Raw genomic sequence first — 25,862 nt, 5'->3', positions numbered from 1 at the left:
TTATGCATTTTAAAATCCTTTGTTAAATTTATTTTAATTCATCTTAAAATAAAACATTTAAAAGACAATTTAGCTTTGTTTTTTTTTATTTAAAATTTAGTCCCATATCTATCGGGCCAATTTATAATTCTTGGTAAGTATCTATAGCTAAATATCTTAAATAAGCAATGTCTTGAGAACCAAATTTAAATTAAATAATATTTCAGTTGATGTGTTAATTCTTGATTAAAGTGATGAGTGATGTCTGAGATGCAATATTTTTATTTTTTCTCAACATTTAAAATTAACGATTTTAATTAAATGTAGGTATTTCTAAAATGATAAGCATATTGTTTTTTTTTAAATAAAATGAAATTCTATTTAAATATATCTCATCACTCGTCAGTTAACGTATCAACTTTGTAATGCAACTGCAAATTACTTGAAATTTAAATACCAGGCAATAGATCAAGCTTAAATTTCTCGCCACACGCCACCCAAGATGGATGCCCCCGTCTTTGTCAACAACGTCAATAAAGCTGTCAACAGAATTTCTGTCTGTTCATTAGGCAACACACATTTCTCTATATTTGTGTTCTGTGCGCTATACTACCTTTGAACGTTGATCACGACGGATGTTTGCGTGGAGAACTCTGGAAAAATCCGGTTTTTACTGATTTTTACGCCACAGAAACGGGTAAAAGGTGGCTAAAACTATCCTACGGACTTTAGTACTTACGTGTAAGTGTGGGCAGTTCACAATATCGCGTACTTTTCGTGTAAACCACGGTGAGAATTGGACCGTCGCGGCATTCCGCGTTGACCGGGTACCATATTGTTTTTGCCGTGTAAAACGTACTTGGACTATTAAGTGTAATAGACATAGTAATTTATGTTTTTATTATGTCGCGGTGAACCCACATCTCGTGAATTGGAGTTAAGGAGAATTTTGGAGGAGAAGAATGGTGTGTTGCTTAAAGAAGACCTAACAAACCTCGCTGAAGCCGCAGCCATTAAAAAGAAATACTTGGAATTAGAAAACATCCAAAATAATCCGGAGCAGGAACCAAAAGTCAACAAGCGGACTGCAAATGAAGAAAAAAGACTTGTGAGGATGTACAAACAAAGACAAGAACCTCAGTCCGGTGCTAGAATAGAGGCTATTATGTAAACCTTTCTAGGAAGAACATCAAAAGCAATAGCCACTAAACTGAGGGAAAAATATCCCAACGTGTACTACATGCGGAATGTTAGGGATGAAGAAAGTAGCGACGAAGAGAAGCACCCTATTCCCAATGTCCCAGTCCCATCACCCCCACCAAGAACCCCTCCGTTACCGCAAGCCCCTGAACAACCGACAGTTGATATTCCAGTAAACCGGAAGATGGACCAACTTCTCCAGAAAGATCTGTAGAGATGCTTCGTGAGCCGTAAAGTCAAGATCAGTAAGAGATAAAAAGGAAATTAAAAAAAAAATTAATGGCAACTGGAAAGAAAAAACAAAAAATACAAAAGTTCAATCTCAGACCGCAAAACAAGGCAACTTTAGATTCTATAAACTCTATATTACAACACACAATTGAAGATATTAGTAACGGACATAAGGGAGATAGCACAAAGAGATATGCTATTAAAAAAGCAATCTTTGTAGCTGGACAGCTTTTACACCAAGAAATGTTTAACAGCAAAAGAGGACAACTGAAACCCTTGTTTGTAAAAACAGAAAACAAAATCAAAAAACTACAAAACCATAAGGAAAATGCGAAAAAAAAATTGTGCAGGCAAGGGGACAGCTTGGCAAAAAAACTACTACAAGAAATGAAGATAATCAAAAAACTAAAACGTCAACTACGTATTCATTTAAAATACCAAAGTTTGATGTAAATAAAATATTCATTATTTCTAGACATTTTCGCTAACTATTTGCTTACACATTTACCGATTTCATTTTTTTGGTACCGTTGAATAGAGAATTTTATGCTCCTTACTATGATGTATCACACGATGAGGGTTCCCGTTTGACATATTAAAATGAGGTTAGCTGGAGGTGAGGAGGTGATTGACAGAACTTCAGTAAATGCATAATTAAACATCCCCCTGTATATCTAATTTGACGTGTTTTTTTTTTGTTTTTTTTTAAGAAAGTTATTAAGGGTGGATCGGTTTGAAATGAAAGCACTGTATACATATGATTAAAATAATAAACGTGACTGAGTTAACATTGTTTTACAAAATTAATTTAGTCCAAAAAAAACGTTACAATTTTAAAACCCATAAATTTTTAATGTAATTTTTGAACTACCTTGCCTGTACATAGGTATAAAATTAAAAATTAACTTAATAGCAAAAAAAAATTTACATTTTATTATCTAAGTTTTTTAGATATAAACATTTCATTCATTAGATAATTAATAATGAAATTAAATTTGAATCACTTATATTTTAATTGAGATGTTCCAGGAATGTTTTAACTGAAACTTTCCCAGAACATACCAGCAAAATGCGAGCTAAATATTTAAACTAAGAATATTAAAAGTTTCATAAAGAGATTAATTTACTACTCGTGTTGTTTTTGTCTTATGAAAAAAGTAAAAAAGTACTCTCCGGCCGGGAATCGAACCCGGGTCTCCCGCGTGACAGGCGGGGATACTGACCACTATACATACACAAAGGGGTGTATTTACAAATGCATCCAGAGATGAAAGAGGCTCTCAAAGCATACAAAGCCCTGAAGAATGCAGGATGGAGAAACCCATTATCAGATTTTGAGTACGTGCTCGAAAAATACCAATGCCAAGCCCCTATTGATGATTCGCTGGACTATAAAAAATGCTGTAAGGATATAACAAAACAAATCAAGGCAAAATTCCAACAGGAGATGGAAAAAGAGTGGTCAGCCAATCTTCTCTATGCCCGCAACCTCCTAAAGGAGAATGATATCCAGATTTCAGCCTATCATTCTCCAAACATGGATAGCTGGAGATTAAGTGTCCTAATGGCAGCAGCAGAAGAACAGCTACATGGCCTGGGTGCAAACCCAAACAATCGTAAGAGATGCCAGAAGGGATGCAATGCTGTGGAGAACTCCTACCACGTAGCAAGTGCGTACCCTACCCGCGCCTCAACAACCAGACACGATTTTGTGGTCCATTGGGTCATCAAGACGCTGGTCAACTCCTTGGAGGCACCGGAAGAGGTTAAAAGAGATCTGCCCTTTGGAAAAGCGACCATCAACTGTAATTTCCAGAGAGGCAACCGAACAGTCCGCATCGAAGCTGGGAATAAGCTGCTTACGGGGAAGAAGCTGTACCACAACAGACCTGACATCGTGGTGAGGCTTTCTAATCCGGAGGAAATCATTGTTCTGGAGATAGCAGTATCCCACATCCAGAACCTCAGGGACCAAGAGCAGCTAAAACTCACAAGATACGCGATTAACTCTGTGATGAAAATTGACCATTCCAACTTTAAGACGGTCCAACGAGATCTCAACCTAATCACAGAATTGGAAACTATGTACCATTGTCCAGTTAAACTGGGAGTGTTTGTGGTGGGATGCTATGGGGAACTCCTCAATACAGATGCCCGCAAAGAATTCTGCGCCATTCTATCAACACTAGGTGTGCGAGCAAAAGAGCTGCAAGTTTTGTTCAATAAATGTAGCTATTCTGTCGCAGTTTCCACGAGCAATATGATACTGCGCAGAATCGAGGACATGAAGAAGACACACCCACAATCACAGCCTGGATCGAGCCACCAATGACCAGTACTATACTTTTTAAACTTGTCGGGTGCCGATGGTTGCGATATTTTATACATATGAAAATGTAAATATTTTTATTTATATGTTAGTTCTTAGAATAGGATTAACAATGTAAATATTATGATGAATAAAGAGACTATACTACCGAAGACTTGTGAATACGTTCGAAAAATAGGTCTCTGAAAGTCGCTTAAAAAGTCATTAATATCAAATAAATTATTTTTTTTGCGTTTTTTTAAGTTTTTCATATTTACGCAGTTAACAAAATATTAAATGTCCTTAATGGGTCTATAATTTTAGGACACAAATAAAACGTTTTATGTACATACGTTATTTTATCGTGTATACATATGCCTAACACAATGTAACATTAGAAAACACACATAATTTATAAAATTAATTTAGGAAAAAAACTTGCTGAAAACGCGGATTTTTGAACGTACTCTCAAGTCTTCGGTAGTATAGTGGTCAGTATCCCCGCCTGTCACGCGGGAGACCCGGGTTCGATTCCCGGCCGGAGAGAACTTTTTTCATTTTTTTTTAACATTGTTAGATTTTTTAAAATTCAATAAGTTAAAAAAAACTATTTGGATAAAAAACGGGTAAATAATATACATTACTAGAATATATATTCACATTATGTCAGATTTCTGGAATATGTTCAGCACATTCTAAGAACATTTTACTAAAATGTTCTCAGATGGCAGGATTAGACACTCCACAAAAACTTCAGATATGTTATTTATAAAGCAAAGAACCAAAATTGTAGACATACAAATTTTTAGATGTTTATATGTTTTATGAGATGTTTTTTTTTTCTAAAAATTTTTGAAAATTTAAAAAATTTCATTTTTTAAATCAACTTAATATGACTTTGGAAACTTGGTATTTTTACATCTCATTTTTGGTATAAACAAATCAATACAACAATAAATGACCGCATAAAAACTCCTAAGAGCCCGATTGACCTCCGTAAGTAAGGTATACAGATCGTGTTATCGTGAGCTACGTATTACCCAAAATAATGGCAACACCGCTTGGTTGGGGCTTGCAGGCGGCGGAATTTTTCGTTTTTATTTTTTGAACCGGGAGTCAGCAGATCTCACTTTGCTGTGTTACTGCACGTTGCATTAATAATTTTTGAGCGTTATTTGCATGTTTTTTTCACTATGGCTGTTTATACCCCTTCCGAAAGAGTTCAACTAATTAAATGGTTTTATAGAGGCAATTAGAAAGTACAATGTAGAGATGTGTTTTCAGTGACATTTGAGAATAGACCGATTCCTTGTGCCAAAACGGTTTTAAATGTGGTTACAAATTTTGAGACATCTTTTTGTCTTCAAGATTGTAAAAAATGCCACACAAAACGTCAAGAACCACCTGTTGAAGTGGTCCAGGATATAGAACGGCGGGAAGAAATGGTTTGCAGTACCCTAGAACTTCATTCGACACGGTACACTAGAAGTGTTGGAGAGGAACTGGGAATGAGCAATAAAACTATTGCTCGTATCTGGAAAAAATATGGGGGTACAAATGTTTCAAGTATTCAAAAACTCAGGAAATATTTCCTCAAGACCAGTGGCGAAGAATGGAATTTTGTGGAACCATGATGGAAAAGGCAAATGAAAACGAATATTTTATAAAAAATATTTTGTTTTCTGATTAAATTTTTTTTTTCATTATATGGCAAACACAATCCTTCCATTGTTCGTTATTAGTCTCAGGAAAACGAGCACAGAAGTTTTCAGTTTTGTACCCAGTATCCTCAGAAATTAAATGTTTGGGCAGGTATTTTGGGCGACAATGTTATAGGGCCATTTTTTATTGATGGCACTTTAAACGCCCAAAAGTACCTTGAGTTGCTGCAAAACCAAGTTCTTCCTGCCATTCAAATCCTACCTGATGTAGACCTGGGATCGGTTTATTTTCAGCAAGATGGCTGTCTTGCTCATAACGCGGCTAGGGTAAAAGAATTTTTAACAAATACTTTTCCTAACCGCCTTATTAGTGGGACTGGCGATATTAAATGGCCTCCTAGATCTCCAGATTTGTCTCCAAATGACTTTTATCTGTGGGGCTACCTTAAGCAGACCATTTACAAGCATGAATTTAGTAGGCCAACAAATTTAGAGGAGTTGCGAAATAAAATTGTCGAAGGTGCCAATTCCATTTTACCTGAAACTCTTTTGGAGGTGCGAAATAGCTTTTACAATAAGTTAAGTTTTTGTTTAGCGAAAGAAGGTGGTTTATTTGAGCCTTTTATTTAAAAAATGATATGTTGTTAAGTTTGTTTATTAGACTTTTATTTCTGATTTTTTATTATGTATATTTTTATCAGAGTTGATATTTTATTTTTTATTAGAATAACGCTTTAATTTTCATTATGCAAAACACAGCACATTAAACATTTTAAGATAACAATTCTATGCGGGTTGTACACATTGTCAGGTCTGTAAAACCCGCATTAGAATAAATATTTTAAAAATGCCTGGATTTTCGCGTAATATTTTGGGACATTTTGTCGCCAAACGACTCAACTCCCACGAAAGTCAGATGTTTACTAATCCCGTCCTGACGGTACACGCGCGACGTTGCAAAATTTCGCCTCTATGCGGTTTCCTATAAGTAACGAACGAAAACACGATCTGTATATTCACATTATGTCAGATGTCTGGAATATGTTCAGCACATTCTAAGAACATTTTACTAAAATGTTCTCAGATGGCAGGATTAGACACTCCATAAAAACTTCAGATATGTTATTTATAAAGCAAAGAACCAAAATTGTAGACATACAAATTTTTAGATGTTTATATGTTTTACGAGATTTTTTTTTTCTAAAAATTTCATTTTTTAAATCAACTTAATATGACTTTGGAAACTTAGTATTTTTACATCTCATTTTTGGTATAAACAAATCAACACAACAATAAATGACCGCATAAAAACTCCTAAGAGCCCGATTGACCTCCGTAAGTAAGGTATATAAGTGCCTCAATATTGATTAATTAAAGTATTATTCGCATTATTAAAATCTTTATCAACATAATCAAAATCTAAAAAATTGGTATTATCACAGACCACATCAAAAGAAATTTCAAGATCATATTTATCACATTTTAACAATGGAGAATCTACACAAGTTATCCTAAAGGTTTTATTTTTAAAAAAATCTAAAAACCCACCAATAGCATAAAGGTTTAAATTAATCTAAAAATATAGCCGAAAAAACTAACAGAAAAGTTATTATTTTGTATGATTTTTGTAAAGTTCTCTCTAAATAAGAATAATCGTGACATAAAAAAATACAAACAAAATTTGTTAATTTGCTGTTGAAATTTTTTGTAACACAGTTTCGATATTTCTTATTTTGGACCTACTAACTGAAGAAAATAATTTTTCCACAAAATCCATAGATTTCTATACAAAAACGAAATATAATTTTGTTACTGCAAAAAAGGCATTTTCTCAGGGTATAAGGCAGTAAATATACCAAAAAATGTAAATGACTCCGTTCCTGCTTATTTTTGATAAAATATGTGAAATATCTCTAATTTTGTATATGAAGAGAGCGTCGATTGCAAAAATAAAAATAAATACATTTTCCATATTTTTGAAAAAAAATTTTCATTTTTGTTTAGAAGTTTTCTAGGATTTAATTTTAGAATTTAAACCCATAGATTTTTATACAAAAAATAAATATAATTTTTTACTGCAAAAAATACTTTTTTTCTGCATAAGGCAGTAATATGCAAATAACTCTATTCCATAGTGAAGGATCTTAGAACATTGAAAGGCTAGAATTAGCATCGCCATGCAACTATGGGCCGTTAGTTTGCTTGCAACATCCCTGATGCAATTATGTCAAATGCTTACGTAGAAATGGCAAAAGAAAACACATATAATATCAAACATATATAATATCATAAAAATTTGCCACTTATTTTGATAGGCACAAAATAATACTATTCTTTTTAAATAAAATATGAAGCATTTTTTTTCATAAAATACGATAAAATACTCTATAAAGAAGTCAACTTTCAAAGTTAAATAAATGTAGATAACGTCCCTATATTAGAGAAAAAGGCAACGCCGCTCCATCGCATTGTTGATTACACGGACACAAGCAATCTTTACCAGTGACGTCGTCAAAAAATATTCACAGGATAAATATTTATTATTAATAGATTATGCTTTAAATTATAAACAATATTACTGTTTATGAACTCTTTATTCGTTTTTTAACGTACTTCATTAGAATAAAGGTACTTATCTAATAAAAAGCATTTTTATGGAAATGAAATATTTTGTAATTATTATTGATTTAATAATAATATTAATAATAATAATAATTATTATAATAATAAATGTCTTTATTCTTGTAAACATATATGTTTGACAAAAAAGGCGAAGTTTAGCTTTACATAGCTACTCTACTTAACCATTAACTAAGTCTAACATAGAGAAACATGATAAAAAAAAGCGAAAGATTAAAATTAAATTTCTAACATACAACAACACTTATAAAATAAAATATTATTAAGCAGGTAAATAACATTTTTAACGTGACCAATATTCGTGAGTCACATATTTAAAACAACCAATAATTATAAGTAATACAACACACATAGCAGGTAGTAACTTTTCACTAGAAAGAAGAAAGGATTTAATCGATTTCTTGAACTTCAATAGGCTCATATTCTTAAAGTTGTCATTTAGCGAGTTATAGATAGACGGAGCAATGTATGAGAAACTATTCCTAAAAATGCGTGACGAAAACAAGGTATACTAAATCTATGACTGTATCTTAAGGCAACGTTTTGGGCATTATAGCGATATTCAAGTTTCCCATAGAGATATTGGGGTGATGTGGAAAGAATTAGTCAGTATATAAAAATTGAATAGGCATATATATGCAATTTATCAACTTTAAGCCATTCTAACTTAACCAGTTTTTCAGAAACATGATCATACTTTCTTACTCCGCAAACAAATCTACAACAAGTATTTTTATTTCTCTGCAATCTATTTTTAGTAAGTAAATCTAAAGAGGTATAATATACTAAATAGCAGTAATCAATGATGAAAAAGACAAGACTTTCGCAGAGCTTTTTTCTTAACTTATGGTTAATTATGTGAATATTACTATATAGTGGTCTTAAAATGGCATAGCATCTTTTAGTAACAAAAGAGACATGTTCGCGGAAATTTAGGTTATTATCAACCATAAGCCCAAGATTTCTAGCACTGCTCACATATGGAAGCTTTTCAGAATTTATGTTTAGATTAGTAATGCTCTCTATCATTTCTCGGTGCTTTGCACGACCAAAAGTTAAAGCTAAGCATTTTTTAGTAGATAGTATTCGAGCTTGGCACAAAGCAAATCATGATCCAGAGTGTCGAAAGCCTTCGAAAAATCCAAAAGAATTAAGACTGTAGCTTTGTTTACATCGCGAGACCTATAAATATCGTCTATTACATTTAATAATACGGACGTTGTGTTATATCCTTTTCGAAAGCCAGACTGCAGAGAAATATTTTTGGAGGCATATTCATAAAGCTGTATATGTATACTACCCTTTCTAGTATTTTGGAAATTGTAGGAAGTATACTAATGGGTCTTAAATCCGAATATGCTTCGGGATTATTGATCTTAGGTAAAGGAGTTACATGCGAGATTTTACACAATTCTGGAAAGTAACCACTTTCCAAGCAACAGTTAATAATATGGGTTATATGCTTATACATATATAGCAGGAAGACAGTATTTAAGCATTTTTGCGTTTATGTTATCACAACCAACAGCGTTACTTTTAAGATTGCTTACTATTTTAACAATTTCTTGTAAGTTGAAAGTGAAAAGTACAATTTTCATTTAATTTATTAGTCCTAAAAAACGCGGCATGCTCTGTACAGTTTTGAGAGTTACTAAAGACTGAGGAGAAATATTGATTTATATCATTGGGTTTTTTTAAATTGATAGGAATTTCATTTTTATCTTTAATTTGAATATCCATACTTTTAAGAGTTTTCCAAAGCTGTTTTATATCTTTGTTAGTCTCACAATATTCCAAAAATGCATTTTTTTCACGCCTTAATAGCGATACAACTGCATTACGTAGTTGTTTGTATGTGTTAAAGTCAATTAGATTTTTATCCTTTTTATATTTTTTTAGAAATTTGTCTCTATTTTTCATAACTGCCTTTATTGTATCCGTTAATCAAGGACAACTCTTTTTTGTAATTCTTGAGGTCCTAAGGGGAGCGTGCCGATCAAATAGTTTCAATATTTGATAGTTTAAATAATTGATTTTTTTGTTCGATATCAGGCATATAGAATATTTGATCCCAACACACTCTTCCCAGATCCTCAGAAAAAAGATCACCATTAAACTTCCCAAAATCGCGATAAGTCACCACATTGGGCGGATGCTTTTGCAGCCCGTATATTTAGGTCTATATATTATATTATATAGATATTAGGTCAGCTAAAAGTATTCCAGAAGAAGTTACATAATCAAAGTTATTTGTGTAGATCACGTCTATAATTTTTTCTGTGTTAGCAGTGATCCTTTTTATTTTTTTATTAGTTTGTCTAAAATCGTAAGATATAAAACAGTCATAAACAATATTTTTTACATTGTGGTCAATATTGCTATCGCCAAGAAAAACTACTGGACCATATAGAGTAGTTACATATGACAATAGACTATTCCAGTATTCCACACACACCTGCAGGTTTCCCGAAGGCACCCTATAAAAACAACCTGATTTTTTACTAAGGTTTTATTATTCTACGTTTATGACAACGGTTGGCCCTTGACATGATGTTTATGACAATATCGTTATTTACTTGTGAAAAGATCGGCCTAAATCGCCTTTTTCCCATGGTGCGGCACAAACGGCACAAGTTTTTACTATTTTAAAAGTTCACAAAAACACTGAAGTGACTCACTCTTTTTCCTTTTTCAACCAAAAATTAAAGAAAAAACACAGAACTTCACAAATTCCGAATGTAAACATACAAAGCGGTTTGTCAAGATGACATCAGCTTTTACCTGCGGGGTTGACGTTTCAAATTTTTTAGAAGCGGTTTTAAGGATAAGAATGTTAATTTTTTTTTCTTTTAAGATGATATTTTTGCGCTTAGAATAACAAATATCTATTCCTACCTTTTATTCTTAATCCAAAATCTAACATCAATAAGTTAAATTAATATTATTATATGTGTTGAAATATAGCTGAAAATTTGGTCTTTTGAAAATGCGTGTAAACTTGACAACAGAAAATTGATGAATTTGTTTGTAAACAAAAGATCCTCCTTGTCCCTGTGCACATGTTGAACTCAAACAAAGTTGTTCTTTACTAATTCTAGCCTTTCAATGTTCTAAGGAAAATATGCAAAACAATTTTAATTTTGTTCATAAAGACAGTATCGATTGTAAAAATAAATACATTTTCGATAAATTTCTAGTAAAATTGTCTATTTTTACTAGAAGGTTTTCAGGATTTTCTCCCACTAAATGAAACATAAAATTAATAATATCTGTAAACCAGTGAGAATCACAAGAATTATCTTTTGGAAGAATAAGGGAAGGGTATGTTTTTGTAATATGAAGAGCAAGGCCAGAAGATAGGAGCTAGAATTTCCCCAAAAACAGATTCCAGATCTAAGACTCAATCAAGGCAAAATGACCTCCCAAGTAACAATTTGTAGTCACCTAAGTTGAGATTACTCTTATTTTCACTAGTTGCACCGTTATGTTCAGTGCAAAATTTAGTTGGTTTTGCAACGACGTTTATTTTCGACCCAACTTCGACGTATCGCAACTGTTGTAAAACTCTGCTGTTTTTACAACGTATTTTTTTACTATAGATGGTAGCAGTAGTAATTTACACTTAAAACAACGACGTGCAGACGTGTACAGGGTGGCCAGATAAGAATGCAAAGTGCTCTATTTTCGAAACTATTCGCCGTAGAGACTTGCGGTAAAAATTTTTATAACTAAAGTTACCAAAAGAATACCGTGGAAAATATTTTTAAATTTTCAAGATGGTCGCCAGGGGGCGTAACCGCCATCTTAAACCTTTTAAGTGATTTTTCACTGAAATCTACCCAGTAAATGTTACGAAAAAATATATGCTTTTTAAAGCTGAGCTCTACTCGAGTAATTTTTGTTTAACACTTTATGACGTATCTATTAAAATAAAGTGGTGGGGGATAATTCAATGTTTTTTTAAAGAAATAGCTGTAACTCCTAAACGACTGAACGGATTTTAACAAACTTGGTCATATCTGTGATATGTCTAGTTCTTAGTAATGCTGCTAGAGCGCGTTTTTTGACCTATTAACAGAAAATTGCAAAATTCTCTAAAAAATTAAATGCAATAATATGACTAACATTTCACAATATTTACAAAAAAGTTAGTGAAATGATAGCTAAATAGGCCAGTGAAAACTGTATCTCGATATCTTATTCGTAGCCTGAAATATCGAAGAAAGAATATCTAGTTTTCATATAATTTTAATAAGACGATATTACACCGATATTTATTGTTTTGTTATTTATTTGTCTTTTTTCAAGGTTCAATGATAAAATGTCTTAATTTAATAATTTTTAAATAATTGAAATATTCTTTGTTCAAAAAATTAAAAAAAAAAAACGCGTAGGGGCATAATAACAAAAATTACCGATTTTAAAATAAAACTAATGCCTCCTTAAATGCTCGAACTGTCTTCCATCAAACTTAAATAGGATTTAGGGTAATTTTTTTTAGTCTGTTTTTTATTGATTCCAGGCATTTGGGCTCATGTTTCGATATTTATCAGGGATTCAGAGCCATTTTTGTTGTTTTTCATGCTTCTTAGTTCACACGTTTCTGTATTCTGGTTCTTTTAAGCTTATTTTTTCTGGATTCCTAGGATCTCGGATTATCTTGGGATCATTTCTTTGAGTATTCCAGTCATTTAAGGTAATTTTTTCTATATTGTTTGGATTTTAAGTCATTTTTATTGTATTTCAGGCTCTTCATTTCACATTTATATATTCCAGTTATTTTGTGGATTCTTATTATTTGGAGCCATTTTTCTTGTATTCCAGACTTTTGACAATATTTCTTTATGTATTCCAATCATTTTAGGTTATTATAGAATCAATTGAAGTGGCGGGAGATAGCAGTGAAAAGGTTTGTATTAAATTTTACATATTTAAAGTTTAAAATACTGGGTTTACTTTTTGTAAATGGTTTCCTTCATAGTTTCCTTAATGGTTTCCTTCATATATCCTAGTTTATAGCCTTTCTTTACTCAAGAGACTAACCAGTTTGAAAACAATGGTAAATTTTAGAAAGTTTTATTTTTTAGGATTTATATAGTACCAGCCGCAATGAGAACTCAGAATTTAATGTTAACATTACATTCTGAGTTTTCGAAGAGCTTATGAATTTTTTTGTAAAAGTTAAAGTTTTTGTTTATTAAAGTTTGTAAAAAAACGTGCTGCATACGCGCAACAAACTGCAAACAATAATATTTTAATAAAATTTTAATAAAATTTTTAATAAAATTTTAATAATTGAAATATTAAAATTTTAGGTTAGGTCTATCCATCCTTCCTCTTGCCAACCAGGGACAACGACCAATAAAAAAAAATTATTAACTCCTTATTTAACTTATTATTTTTTTTTCGAAATCCGCTATAAATTCAGGGGGCGCATGTTATTTAGGGCTAAAATAACATCTTTTCACAGTAAACTATGTTCCGTTTATAAATTAAGTGCTTGTAAATCTTTCAAAACGGACGTATAAAATTACCCATATAATTCACTATATTAATCTACATACAAAACAAATATTAATAAGGACTGTTCAAAAGATGGATTAAAAAGGCTATAGTTTTGGAGTAGCTGCCTACCAGAGTTATCTTTTAGTTTATCGTTAAAAAAGTAATTAATTTTTTCTGTCGTTATGGCGTCCATCCGTCCAAAAATCAGTAACTCTAAAAACTTTGCAAAAGCGTTTAGAAAGTTAGAGGGTACTCACTACGTAACGTTGAAAACAACCAAAAAAATCTCTTTCAAATTGGTGTAAAACGGGGTTGTCTCTATGGTTAAGACAACGAAACAATGCAACGTTGCGTTGCAATTAGCTACCAACCTGTGGACTAAGTAACTGGGCTATTACCCTCACTGCATAACAACAGAAGTAATCCTCTTGGGAATATTTTTATGTATTCCTTAAACTTTCATTTCCTCCTCTATGATTGAGCCAAGAAGCTTGATCCTGTATAGTTAGAGCACCCTCAATCGAGATCCCATTTATAAGACCCTTGAAACACAAAAAAAGACTCATCGGAAGAGCTGTACCACAAAATATAAGTGTCGCAGGCACATAATGTAAACTTTTCCTATACCCACCTCCTCCCGAGATCTAACTGGGATATTATGTTTTCAGAAAAGTCATACTTCTCTGCATTTTTATTTAAAAAAGGCATTTTCTCAGCATAAGGCAGTAGAAATACCGCCGAAAAATGCAAATAACTCCATTCCTGTTCGTTTTTGGCAGGAGTTTCTAAGATGATTTTAATTTTGTACATTAAAGGAGCATTTATTGCAAAAATAAAAATAAATATATTTTTTAAACATTTCAAGAAAATATCAATTTTAGTTAAGAAGTTTTTCAGGATTTTCTCCCACTGTATAAAACATAAAACCAGAGTCGTTTTGTTTTAAACGCGAAAATGTTTATTTTACTTACACCAAATTCTAGAATACACCTGACCCAAAACCATCTATCATCCGAATGCGTTAGGTTATGTCACCACATATTTACAACATGCAATACAAATTACTTGTCCAAGCGTAAGAGAAATCTCTAATGAACTGGTAAATTATTTCGTAATAATAATTCTATAGACGTTATTTCTTTGAATGCGGTTTGATATAGAGGGTGGACCATTTTAATAGTGACATACATCACCAAACGTCCCACCCAGTATAGAAGAATAAAATAGCTTCCTTGGACATTGGTTTGCGGTTAAAAATAAAATCAATTAACAAAATTTGTAATTATTATTTAATTGAATAAGACCTTCACGTTTATACCACAGTTTAAGGTCTATTTATTTAGTTTGTTTTGTTATAAATTTTCTTTATTGACCTTTAAAGAAAATTATGAATAAAAAATCCGTTCACGTGTGTTCAGATTGTTGATAAGTTAACAAAAAAATAAGCTAAAAAGATGAGTGTATGTGAATATGGTAATATGTACCTTCTTACGTCACTGTAGACCTTCAAATGTAAATAGGAACGTTTGCATTCAAGCCACATGACTCTTTTTTAGTTTTTTACTGGTTATTCTGAAAAAGTGTTTTTTTTTTGCAATAAAAAATTATTACTATTTTCTTTAATTAGAAATCTATATGTTTGACAGAAGAATTGTTTATATAAAAGTTAGTAATAGTAAAAGCTATCCTATTCTCCGGAAAAAGAATGTTGATTTATGAGCCATCCAGTGGGAGACACTCCTGACGAAAATCTAATCAAAAATAATTAAGTGTCTTCCACTCATTGCTTTGCGAATTTCCTTTTTCCAGGTTCTTTTAGGGCGTCCTTTTTTTTCGGATGGTATGAAATCCATTTCATTGCTTATTTAGGAATTCTATTGTCGTTGATGCGTTATACATGTCCGTACCAGATAAGTTGCTTCCTTTCGATGGCAGTTCTAATTGTGTCCTAAAGTCTCATCTGTTCCCGGATTTTTTTATTTCTAACTCTTGTGGCTCTTGATATTCTGGTTTCTACTATTCTTTTATGTTTGCTTTTCATTCCGCAGTTTCTAAACCGTATAATAAATTATTTTTAATTAGAGTGTTATAGAGTTTTTTCCTACGCTTCATTATATTTTTACAACAGAGAATTTCGTTCAAGCAGTTAATTGCTTTCCGTGATTGTATCACTCTTGTTCTTATTTTTTGTCGTCTAAATCCGTTTTATCTAATGCAACCCTTAGATATTTATATTCTTTACATGCTTCTATTTCTTGGGTATATTGTAGCTTTTCCATTTCTGTATTATAACTTTTCTTGCCCATCCATAAGTACTTGGGTTTTTCAAGATTCATTCATCCTCAGTTAGTCTTCAATTTTCGTAAGTTTCTTTTAGTTTTCGTGCCATATATTCTTTTCCTTTTTATGCCTTGCCAGTTCTGTGTGGACGTCTGCAAACTGTAGACTAGATACCGTTCACTCAGTTAGAAGATTCTCATTCCTGAACATTCTATTTTCGATTTTAGTAAGGATTCTTTAACATAAATTTTAAAAAGTGTTGGCGCTATATAGCACCCCTGACGAACGTAGAAGTCTTCACATAGTTTATTTCCCATTTTTATTCTCGAGATGGAGTTTTTATAAAACTTTTTGATAGTATTTATTAATGGAAGTGCATTGCAATACCGTGGCTATATTATCATAGGCTTTTGAAAGATCAATGAACAAAATATGTGTTTCTGAGTTAACTGCTGATCTTTTTTCTAATACCAGCTTTATACATAAACGTTGCCCGTACACGAACTCTCGGCTCTAAGTCTACATTATTCTTCTTCTATAAATTCTGCTTCTATTCCATCTCTCAATAACCTTCCTTACAATCTGCTAGTTATAGTTGTAACTGATATCCTCCTCTAATTATGACTGTTAGCTTTTAAATCCTAGGTACACTCTCGCTGGTCCGAACGACTTTCCATTTTTTATTTTGTTAATAGCTGTTTTTACTATTTCTACCTCTGTTTGACTTGTTCTCCTTTAACTAATATTTGTTCTAGTAGTATTGTCATCTTGGTTCTGTTAGTAGGTTATAGAGTTGTATCCAGTGTTTTTCTTATATGTTTTGTAATGATACTTTTTCAGTGTCTGTTGAATTAGTTCTATTAATAAATCGCCATGCTTCTGTACATCTTCTTTCACCTATGTCTATTTCCTGACATTTTTTATCCCACATCTCATTTTGTAGGTGATTTATTTTATTTTGTGTTTATTGCTTAGACGAGAGTTCTCCAATATTAGATTGCTAGGTCAATCCTAAATCCAGAGTGACCCCAAAAAAGTTACAATTTTATTCAGGTTGACAATGACTTGACTGTTGACAATGACTTCAATCTCTAGGGATATCAATTATCTTTTTGGTTTGATTCTGATTTAAGCTTAACCGATTTGATACCGCCCACTCCTTCAGTTCACTGAATGACTGATGTATAATATACCAATAGGCTGCTATCAAGGATGTTACGTCCTCAGCATAAGGATAAAATAGAGACCAGGATGATAACTCGGAAAATCAATGACTTACATCAGGAAGAGAATGGGCCCAAGAACAGAGAACCGTGAGATCCATGAGTATCCAGGCTTATAACATTGAAAGTCTTTCAATTTTTAAGTACCATGAGGAAACTCTAGGACCTACCACTTCTAAAATATATATCAACATATAGACGCCTGTCTGTTAAGTAGGACTGGAGCAAGTTAATACTTGAATTGTCAAATCTATACTAGACCAGCTTTTGAGGAAGTATATTATGCTCAACACAATCGAAAGCATTTGACAAATCGGAAAATGTTGCCTGAAAGTGAAAGCTGTACTCAAAAACCCTCCAAAATCTTGTCACCCAGGTCTCTGACCACTATGTTCGTTAAGTGTTGACGGCATTTTAGCAAAAATTGGCACTAAAGAAATTGGCAGACCATTCTCGGGATCCATCTTAGATCCTTTTTTATGTATCGGTATAACTTTTTCAACTCTAAGACAACCGGGAAAGGTGCCTTTTGTGATAGCTATGTTAATTAATTTTATTACGGAAATAATTTTGGAAACAAAGGATTTTATGGTTTTAATGAGTCGTATATTAATTATCCACAATTAAATGACCACAATTATCAGTCAAATAGGTCTTTGGTTGACAAGCATTTATTCGATTTGGCGGTGTGTCTTCCACATTATTATTAAAAGCTTTAATGACTTTCCAAATAGCTGAAGATGGATTAGTACCTTCATTTATAATTGTATATTTTCCTTTATTTTTTTCAAATCGATTTCCTTTTAATACTGAGTACAGTAGTTCCCCACGGTTATAGCCGACACTTGGTTGGGATGCGTCAGAGGCAAAATTTATCCCTCATTTTTCTCAAAGAATCATCAAAGCACTTTGATAGGCCTGATCTTCTAGTTGTGTTAACTGAGTTTTATTTACTATTTAAACAAACCAAGGTAGACATCAAACAACGGCATCCACAAAGAATCATCAGAGTTATACCTAAGATCCCAATTTATTATCTCTATCGATCTGTAGAAACAAAGTAAACTCCAGAGCATTTTGGAAATATTTGTAAAGATTATTATCCAGGAAATTCCTATACCCTGGTTACTTTTAACCTAAAAAAAGTACTTAATAATTTAAAATTCCGTAGAATTATTGATAAAACTTTCAATTTGTTGCAATTCGAAAACAGCTGTTTGCCTCTGCATATTTTCAAAAAAAATATACAAAAAAATATATTGTACTGAGGCCTATATGTATGTAAATATTTTAAATTGAACATTTATGAAACGACTATTTCTGACAATAATACTTTTGAAATATTTAGTTGCTAATATTCCTGGACTGAACTAATGGTACATGCAAAAATGCAAAAAGAATATTTTTTTTAAGATAACCTTAGAATATTTACAGGGTTAAAAAAGTATTCTATGGAGATATTGTGGTATTGGTGATTAAATTATTCTCAAATATAAAACCAAATTATCCTTGCAGGAAATGTTCTGATTCTATCACATTATTTGAGCATTTTAACAAAATTTAAAATATTCCATAAATATGCCTTGTGAAGATTGTTTTCAAAATCTATTAATATTCTTCACAGAATATTCCTTAAGCGCCTTCCTATTTAAAGTGCCATCTATAAACATTCTTGAAATATGCATATAAAGTTATAAAATTGCACTTTAACTATAGCAACTGTCAATTCAGAATCTTTCTAACAATATTTTTAGAACAGTCCATCTACCAACCTCAGCTGTCATTTCAAGATCTCACAAATGTCAATGCCATGTGCTACATCACTCTTGACTGTCAGTTGTCTAATATTGATAGTGTCCATTTATTACATAAACTTGACCCTATATTAGATGTTATTCATTTTAATTATTATCATTAGTCTGTTGCTAATCCAGACACGGGTATTTAAAGGAATAATAACAAATTTAAAACAACAAAAACGTCTTTTTTCGACGCACACAATTAACTGAAATAATAATTCTAAGAAATTTACATAATACGTCCGTTCATGATATGCGTGACAACAAAATTTTCTAATTTATTTCCATTTAAAACTAATTTATTTAAATAACTGTTATCTTAATTACCTCTTTATTTGGGTATTGCCTTGTTAATGTCGCCAAATGTAGAATATAATAACATGGTAATTAGGTTTATATGTCTTTTTAACTATTTTTGATGAATGCACATTCCTTCTTGACAACGTTGTCAACAGCAACTTTGCGTCGTCGAGTTTATAAATCCAGCTTAAGCTTGAAAAAAAATATTTGGACAAGATGTATGTCAATGCTTATGAGGATTTTTCTCAAACCCCATTTTTTTTAACATTTCAAATTTAGGAACTGAATCTGATAGCTGTGAACGTTAACTGTCATGTCACCTATCAACGTCATCTGTCACAGTCAGCTACCCATTAGCAGTAAAGCGTCCCACTCACGAGCGAGCATCGAGCGAGCATGTTCGTCAACATGCTCCTCAACATGTTGTTGCGGTGGCCACACACAATTGCAAATTTTGATCGAACCTTGGATCGAACATCAGTTTAACAAGTGCGCACATTCAGTCGAAGTCGGCCCATTGTACCTAGCATGGAATTGTTATCGAAGCGACAGAAGCTGGCAATTGCAATAGGCCTCACAATAATATCTGAGAAAAAGAAAAATAAAAGAAGAGTATGGACCAAAAGGTGGCTTTTAAACCGGACAAAGTACTCGCACATGAATTTGTTGCAAGAACTTAAATCGTCGGAACCAACAGACTTTCGAAACTACTTAAGAATGGATGAGACTGCATTTACGATACTGCTAAATCTTGTGAGACCCAACATAGAAAAAAAAAACACTGTAATGAGAGAATCAGTTAGCGCATAACAACTGCGTTGTATTTGCGACAACGGTTGCTGCTCAAAATTGGAGGTGGTAGATTCAGTATGAGTGTTATTGGGTTGTCGACTGATGGGCGAATAATTGGGGTATTGATGTGCAGAAGGATATTGATAATTATTGTGCAAATACGGCGGAGGATATTGCCCGGCATATGAAACCCCTGATCCCATAGGTTGAGGGTAATGCATTTGTTGCAAAGGCTTTGCTGCCACAGCAGATTGCTCTGTGAGATTTCCTAGTTTGCCGTGAAAAATTACATCTGCAAGATTTTTCATCAGTTTTTCGGCTATTATTCTTTGCTTTGCATCCATATCCTTTAGTTGTAAGTCAATACTTTGCCCTTAAATGCTCAGTTCTCTTCTCTGGGAATCATCACCTTTCAAAAAAGTTGTAGCTACAATTAGAAATTCCAGTTTCTTTTTCTCTGAAGATGTCTTAGGTACTTTAGGCTTGCGTGGTGTAGCTGAACTGCGCGATAATGTAGATTCGGTTGACGGGGTTGCCGGAGACAGTAAATTTTCGACCTTAAATAAATGAAATAAAATAAGCAAATGAACAGGGAAATCAGTTGCCTAATAATCTAGATGTTTTTTCTTTCAGATGCCGTCAACATCGTCTGAATGGACTGCAATTGCCCAAGATTTCAAGACCATGTGGCAAATAGAAAATTGTCTCGGAAGTATTGATGGTAAACATGTGGCAATTAAAAAACCTTGCAACAGTGGATCATATTACTACAATTATAAAGGATTTTTTAGTGTAGTCCTTTTAGCGGTAGTAAATGCCAAATACGAATTTCTCTATGTTTACACTGGAAGCAATGGCAGAACTTCAGATGGGGGGATTTTGCAAGAAACTGACTTCTACGATGGTTTACGTAACAACACATTAAATCTTAAATCTACCATTGCCCAGAGAACTGGGAAGAATTGTTGCATTGCCATATGTTTTTGTTGGAGACTCAGCATTTCCTTTAGAAGAAAACATAATGAAGCCTTATGCACAAAAAAATATTACACATGACGAAAAAATGTTTAATTATAGGCTTAGCAGAGGAAGGAGAGTTGTTGAAAACGCCTTTGGCATTTTAAATTCACGTTTTGGGGTTTTTCAAAGAAGTTTTGCTATTAAATTGAAAAATGTAGATGCAGTTATACTTGCTTGTTGTACCCTGCACAATTTTTTAACACGCCACAGCAAAATTATTTGCAAGCCTCTGTAGATGTTGAAAACGCTGACACTGCTGAAATTACAAAGGCAGATTGGCGTGAAAAAGTAAATCAGCTTATTGGTCTAGAACAAGTAAGAGGGAGACAGCCAACAAAATTGAGAGAAAGCAAAATAAGGGATTTGTATAAGGATTATTACGTTAGTGATTATGGAAGTATACCTTTCCAAGAAAGAATGATTAATCGTCATTTAATTAAGCAGCGGGTAACAATTAAATCTTGTAATGTTCTTTAGAGGTGTTTTTTTAACTATTTTTTTTAGTGTAAGTACCTATGATCTTATCTATAAAATACATCTGCTTTGTGACTTCGAAAACATATATTATATCTTCCTTACCTGTGAATTCTTACTTTCCTCATCACTCTCAATCTCAATCATAGACGATTTGCCTTTTCTTACAGTTTCACAATCAGCCGTAAATAAAAGAAGCTCATAATACCAAAGAGAAGGTTCATATACATCATCAGGTGAGGTCCCCGTTCCTTTTGACTTGATTACTTTTCTGACTTTTCTTCGAAACGATGCCCGTAAACATTTTGTTTTTTTATTTACAAATTCTTTATCTGCATCAGGAAAAATAGACTTGCATTTTTCTACCATTCGATATTTTCCAAAAACCGGCAACTTGGCAGCATTTTGCGCAACTTAGCCACACACCAACAAATTTGTTGTCACCAACCACGTTGACGAGCATGTTAACGAACATGCTCGCTCGTGATGGGCCGCTTAAGAGAAATGTCTGTTGTCACACGGATGTCAGGAAAACAACATTTCATCAAAAACGATTTTCATGTCAGGTTCATTAACAGGGAACTCATATACCCCCACCGTTAATAAGGCAATCAGAAAATAACCACACAATAGAGAGTTTTCGAAACCATTAAAAAATATCACCGGTAACCACTAATTGACATGTATGACATTTGAAGTGTCATTTAACGTATATCCCTATCGGCACCCTCCGCTATCTTACGGACGATAGGCATAGCCATAAACATAGCGAAACGCATGCGCATTAACGTTGTTTACATTATTGTCAAATAATAATAATTAGTAATTTGATTTTATAGTCTCATTTTGTCTGAAACAGTAAAAAGAAATTTCTTTATATTTTTATTTTGCATAACAATGACCACGACTAACCCAAATCTAAATTCCAGTGTCTTGACAAAATTCAAGAGAAATAGGTCAAGATTTAATGATGAAGATGACCAAATACTTCTAATGGACATCCTAGCAAATAATCCCTATGTTGATCCAGCAAAATAAAACATCATACACAATAATTTTTGCCTGATTCTAGAGCTGCGAAATCTTCAATCATATTGTAACTTTAGGTACTTTCCAATTTCTAAATAACGCTACCTAATTAAATGATTAGATATAATATTGTAGACCAAATATTAATAAAATAGCTATAGTTGGTTTAAGACAAAAGAAAAATGAGGTTAGAAAATTTTAGGGACTAATGATCACAAAGAAAACAGACAATGAAAACGAATTTCTTGGAAATAAAGCTTTTTGCTGTTATTAGGTTAGCGGTAAACGTATCACCTATTTCGAAAACACTTTTTGGAGAGCTGTCAAACAGCGGCTAAGATAACGTTTATGTCTATATTAAGCGTCAAAACATATATATCTTCGAAAACTGTCTAATGTATAGCTATTTTTGAAAACTGAGCAAATAGGCACAGCCGAGTTTACTCAAGCCGCGAAATAACAGTTGGCAACGTCGCACCACGTGGGAGATTCTGATGCGTTTTGGTGGATCCGTTTCAAGAACTTAATGGACTGCTAATGCATATATAGCCACGATACCCAGAAATGACCACTGCCTGGTGGTCGCCATTTTTATAGTGGTTGTGTCCTTTTGATGTTGGTCACTCTGAAAATTTTTAGTGTTGCCAACAAAACATACATTAAATAATGGTGATGAAGTTGATAACACGCTGACGTTTGACGTGTGAGTATAGCGGATTGCCTAGTTTTTGGCGATTAGTAAACGATGCTTGGGCACAGCTTAACTACAAAAGTAGTTAAGCTGTTCCGTAGTTAAGCCGTGGCTTGGGTATATCGTCTGCAACAGGTGATGTAGCTTCCTCCTTATTTAGTACGTGGATAATGTATCACCATCCTTATTTAAACGTATTTGGTTCACTGTTTCTCAAAACCGAATTATTGTGAATTGTTCGTCTATTGTTGTTTATGATAGATTAATAGTTGTTTATTTTTACTGTATAAACCCTTGCTAATTAAATACAACTAAATACAAACTCATAAAATCATCTATATTTTGATTTTTATAGATGGTTGTACCTATTAATACGGAAACACTATAAGTAAAGTAAAAGTCGTAATAATAAAAACAGCAAGAAAATAAAAGTGTTTTTAACTGATTTTGTTAAGTAAATACAAGCAAAAATTTAAAAGATCATTATTTTCATGGTATTAGGATTTATAAGAGTCAAGTTTAAGTTTAGATTTATAAGATTCCAGATTATCAGAATAATAAAACAAATATTTTAAAGTGCATGCATCTATCCTAAGTTAATTAAAACTTTGTCTCATTTTTGGTGAGGACTACTTTCTTTCACGAAATTCTTAAAGAAGTCCAAAAAAAATCACAGATCTAACGCAACTATCTTAAATTCTTAACGAAATTTAACTTTCTATTTTGTATTTTTGTAAGCATAACCTTTCAAAAACTGTAATTTTTTTGTTTTCCTACAATTGGCACAACTGAAATTTGTCAGAGTGACCAACATCGAAAGGACACAATCACGCAAAATGGCGGCCCTTTAGTAGTGGTCATTTACTTTTTATTGAATTGGCAGTCTAGGTATATTTATTAAGTTCGTGATCCATTTACGCTTTGAACTCTTTTTTGGGTTGATTTTGAGGTTAAATTTCTTAAAAAAAAAGAATAACTAGGTACTATTTTTTCAGTGCTAAATAGTAAATATATTCTAGAATATCCCCATTTTATTTAAACTAAAATTAATTGGCTTTATACAGGGGGTAAAAGTAAGTAAGTTTTTTTTTACATTATACCTTTACAACTTCCAGATAAAATGACTTTACAATTTTTACTATTTGACATTTTTATGTACAAAGTCTGCAAAAAATTAATTAAAGTTTTTTTAATTTATTTAGTATACAAGGAAATATTTATAATTTATATTTTTTTCTCAATTAGGTAGGTACCTGCCTACACTAACACAAAAGTAATCCCTCATCTTTCCTCTCAATCTTTCCCTTCATGCATTCATAACACATTTTAAAGGGGAAATAATCTCCTTAAAGGCCACTAAATAAACATCATATTTAAAATGATTGGTTATTGATGTTAGACGTATTGATAAAGGGAAAGACTAGAACATTTTTATCACTTTTTGACGGCCTACTATTAACACGATATTCCTAAATGTCAAATTTATACAATAATGAAGCACATAAATACTAAACTTACTAGGTACCTATAATAAGTTAGGTACTTTTTGAAAAACTTTTTAAACAGAGTTTGAAACCTATACTTATTTAAATTAATTAAGAGAATTATTTTGTAAATGTTTCTAATTTTTTCTCTTTGTTTTTATCTTTTGATAAACTCTTTTCTACAGCAAAATGATTGTTTTTCATTTTTAAATAATCATTTAATAAAATATTCGAAAATATAGAACATAGCATTAGGCTAGCCGCATATTGAACGTACGGCAGCAGAGCACAGCACAGCCTAGGGCAGCAGCAATAACACCTCTACAAACTTACTGTCTTTGAGTGGGTGTTGGCAGCAGAGGATTATGTAACACACGCAATTAAATTAAATGCCGCATATTGGACGTAGCAGAGGCGAGGCCTGCGCGACATAGTAACAGAGTACTCTGTCCGGCCTCTGTCGGTTGTGGAGTGTGCACAGTTTTCTCTGCAGAGTGGCAACTGTTGTAAAAAAATGGAACTCCTAATTGAACTCGTGCGGGAAAATAAAGTATTATATGATACAAGTCACAAAGACTATATGCGTACAAATATTGTTTAATTTAAACGTCACTTAAATCACTTAAGAGATTAAATTCTCCATGCGTTCTTCTTTTTTTTAAATGAGTACTTTCACCTAAACACTTTTTTCGCCGTTTTAAATAGAAACACAACAGAATATTCTCGATTTCCGAATCTAAACAAAGTTCGTCTTCTGTAGACATGTTTAATTCTAATAACTAATAGGTACCGTCAATTTAATTATGCTCTTTATATGACAATATAGGTAAATATATACATAACAAAAAAAGACAAATAGCTACGACATGCAAAGGTCCTACGTTCAATATGCGCTCGTCGCAGAGGCAGAGCAGAAGAATAGTTTTCCTCTGCTATGTCTCGGCTGTGCTGTGTTCTGCTGCCCTACGTTCAATATGCGGCTAGCCTTATCATTATGTATGATTATCATATATTCTCTAACACAAATACATTGAGAAAAAAAATCTTTAAAAAATAGATGCTGTTTGATGCTTTTATAAGTTAAATTAATTAATATAGTTTTCCGGTTAGTTAACTGCAAAGAGTCATATTCAGTGGAGGTATCATTGATTATTTTTTCTAATATAGCACACATATGTAATATTATACACTTTTTGCTTATATCAGTTGACACACTCAAACCTCCCTTCTGCAGGTAGTTAAAGTA

The 25,862-nt window shown here is 32.6% G+C and overlaps 1 protein-coding gene and 1 non-coding gene across 2 annotated transcripts in view; one reads left to right on the top strand and one right to left on the bottom strand.

The window, feature by feature from the left end:
- The window catches only part of LOC126733619 (scavenger receptor class B member 1), a 154,179-nt gene that overhangs the window by 100,133 nt on the left and 28,184 nt on the right, over positions 1-25,862 (bottom strand). The gene's annotated exons all lie outside the window — the stretch shown is intronic.
- On the top strand, positions 4,193-4,264 carry Trnad-guc (transfer RNA aspartic acid (anticodon GUC)). The gene has a single exon. It is a non-coding gene; the product is annotated as a tRNA-Asp (tRNA).

This window comes from Anthonomus grandis, chromosome 2 (assembly GCF_022605725.1).
Source record: "Anthonomus grandis grandis chromosome 2, icAntGran1.3, whole genome shotgun sequence".
In the NCBI taxonomy this organism is placed as follows: domain Eukaryota; kingdom Metazoa; phylum Arthropoda; class Insecta; order Coleoptera; family Curculionidae; genus Anthonomus; species Anthonomus grandis.
The sequence above is the reverse complement of the archived record's forward strand: the minus strand, read 5'-3'. Positions and strand labels throughout refer to the sequence as shown.